Below are 3,075 nucleotides of genomic sequence, written 5' to 3'. Positions count from 1 at the left end.
GGTCAAACCTGACGTGTGGGGGCCACACGTCAGTGACACAGGAGCTAATCCCGGTCAAACCCAGCGCTGACTGGGGTTTGACCAGGGGTGGGGCCTACTGTCAGTGGCTGTAGGTGGTTTAGTTAGTTGGATTAGCTCCTAATGACAGAGCCACGTCAGCTAGTGACGCCGGCGACCACGGCGACGGCGAGACCTCGCCGGAGTTGCTCGGGGCGGCGCTACAGGGCACCGTTTTGCTCGGGGTTTGCGGCTACAGCGAGCTGGAAGACTCGCGCATCCAGTGGTGGTGGCGGCAGCAGCTGCGGTGGTCGGAATCGACGGCGGCGACCAAATCGGCAGCGGCCGGAGCTCGGGCATTGCCTAAGACGATGCTATGGTGCAGCTACGGACGAACCGATGGGAGTTTTCGGCTCCTGGGAACATCTCGAGCCCGAGGGCGTGCTCAGACGCGAGCTAAGACATCTGTGGCCACGGCGGTGCCATGGCCGGCGGCGAGGAGCGCTCGGCAAGGTGGTTAGGCGGTTAGGGGAGGCAATTGAGCATGGGGTTAGAGGGAAAAGGGTCGTGGCCTCACAACGGTTGCAGGGGCCGTAGAAGCGGGCTCGGGGAAGCGATGATGGTGGCGAATCGACGGCGAAGATCCTCGGCGGCCGGAGATGGGGAAGACGGCGTGGGCGGCGATGCAGGGCGTCCGGCGGGGCATGGGTTGGTGGAGAGGAAGAGGGGGTCGAGGCGGAGCCTCTGGGCGCAACGACGAGGCGAGGCAGTGGCTGTGGCCACGGCGACGCTCGTCAGCGGCGGTGGCTCCGTTCGGGTGAGAGGGAGAGAGAGCAGAGGAGAGGATGGGGACGAGAGAGTGAGCGACGGTTCCAGGAGGGGTGCGTGGCGTCGCTAGAGGCTCGGGGAGGAAGCAGGAGGTGGCCAGGGAGGCAGGAGGTGGCCGAGGCAGCGTCGGCGCCCGTCGGCCACGCGCGCTGCCTACTGGCGCGGGGAAGACGACAGGAGGGGAGCCCCTGGTGGGCTGGGCCGGCTGGAGGAGCTGGGCCAGGTGGGCTGAGGTGAGCGCCAGGTAGTCCTCTGCTCTTTCTATTTTTGTTTTTATTTATCTATTTTGTTCTGTGTTGTTTTAGTTTAGTAATATACTAAACCATTTTATAAAATCCTGAAAATAGTTATGTGGCTAGAACTAAAATATACCAAACCACATAAAATGTTCCAGTAATTATTGGACATATATTATTTATATATCAAATATATATCCAATGCAAATAGCTATTTATTTAATTCAAAGGCCCAAAATAATTAACTCTGAGATACCAAAAATATTGTTTTGAGTTTTTCCTCTTTGCAATATTTTCAGAGACTAAGAGGAACATTTTCTTGGACTTCTTTGAGGAGATTTTAATGTTGATCATTTTTAGAAGGTTTCTGAGGCTTTGAAAATTCCTCAATTCAAATTTCATTTGAATTAAAACATGATGCTCACATGAGGTCTAGCCTAGTGCATAAAAGGACCAGGGATGTGACAGGTTTGGCCTACTAGATTGATCTTTCTTGCAATGGGAGAAGTGCTTAGCTTTGGGTTCAATCTTGCGGTGTCCTTTCCCAGTGACAGTAGGGGCAGCAAGGCACGTGTTGCCATCGAGGATAACAAGATGGGGTTTATTTCATATTGCATGAGTTTATCCCTCTACATCATGTCATCTTTCTTAAAGTGTTACTCTGTTCTCTTGAACTTAATACTCTAGATGCATGCTGGATAACGGTTGATGTGTGGAGTAATAGTAGTAGATGCAGGTAGGAGTCAGTCTACTTGTCTCGGACGTGATGCCTATCTACATGATCATACCTAGATATTCTCATAACTATGATCAATTCTGTCAATTGCTCAACAGTAATTTGTTTACCCGTCGTGAATACTTATGCTCTCGAGAGAAACCACTAGTGAAACCTATGGTCCCCGGGTCTAACGTGCATCATATTAATCTTCTAATACTTATTTATTTTTATTGCCTTTTATTTTACTTTGCATCTTTATCATAAAAATACCAAAAATATTATCTTATCATATCTATCAGATCTCACTCTCGTAAGTGACCGTGTAGGGATTGACAACCCCTTTTCGTGTTGGTTGCGAGGATTTATTTGTTTGTGTAGGTACGAGGGACTCGTGCGTGGCCTCCTACTGGATTGATACCTTGGTTCTCAAAAACTGAGGGAAATACTTATGCTACTCTGCTGCATCACCCTTTCCTCTTCAAGGGAAAACGAACACAAGTGCTCAAGAGGTAGCAGTGCAGTGCTAGTTTTTACCCTAAAATAAGATAAGATAATGGCGGCAGGTCCATACAGGGAAGATGTGTCAGTACAACTATGCCCCTCCGTGCGTTGCTAGTTTTCCCCTAAAAAGATAAGATAATGGGGGCAAGTCCATAGAAGGAAGATGAGTCAGTACAACTATGCCCCTCACTGCGGTGCTAGTTTTTCCCCTAAAAAGATAAGATAATGTGGGCAAGTCATGTTACGGACTCGCCTCCACATGCGACGTCGCGGCACGCCACGTCGTCGCTTGCAATGGCTCATTCCTGGCTCGGCCTCGCCGGGATGGGGGAGGGGGGGTCCCGACCCTCCTCCCCCCCCCCCACGCACCCACACACTCTAAAAAGATAGATGTTCTTCAGTCCATACAAAAAATGTGGCAGTACAACTATGCCACTCGATGTGGTCCCTATATATCTTACCTAGATGTTCATTAAAAAATCCAAAAAATGTTGAAAAGAATGAGAACAAAGAGAAAGAGCGAGCAAAACACACTATAAAAAGATGTCAGTTCAAGCAAAGGAGAGCATTTCAGTACTAAAATAAAAAAATAAAATGCTCATATTTGGCAAGAAATATCATAAAAACTAGAAGGAAAAAATGCTAAGAATCAAAAATATTGACCGCCCAAGGGACATGCTGGCCCAACGCAGGTGGGTACTAGGACTCAAGCCAACTACGAAACCACCGGGGTATCGATTTGAAAACCAGACTGCAGGGGCCAACCCACCAGGGCCCACAGGTCATGATAGAGGG

This window comes from Triticum aestivum, chromosome 4A, assembly GCF_018294505.1.
Source record: "Triticum aestivum cultivar Chinese Spring chromosome 4A, IWGSC CS RefSeq v2.1, whole genome shotgun sequence".
NCBI classification, from domain to species: Eukaryota; Viridiplantae; Streptophyta; class Magnoliopsida; order Poales; family Poaceae; genus Triticum; species Triticum aestivum.
The sequence above is the reverse complement of the archived record's forward strand: the minus strand, read 5'-3'. Positions refer to the sequence as shown.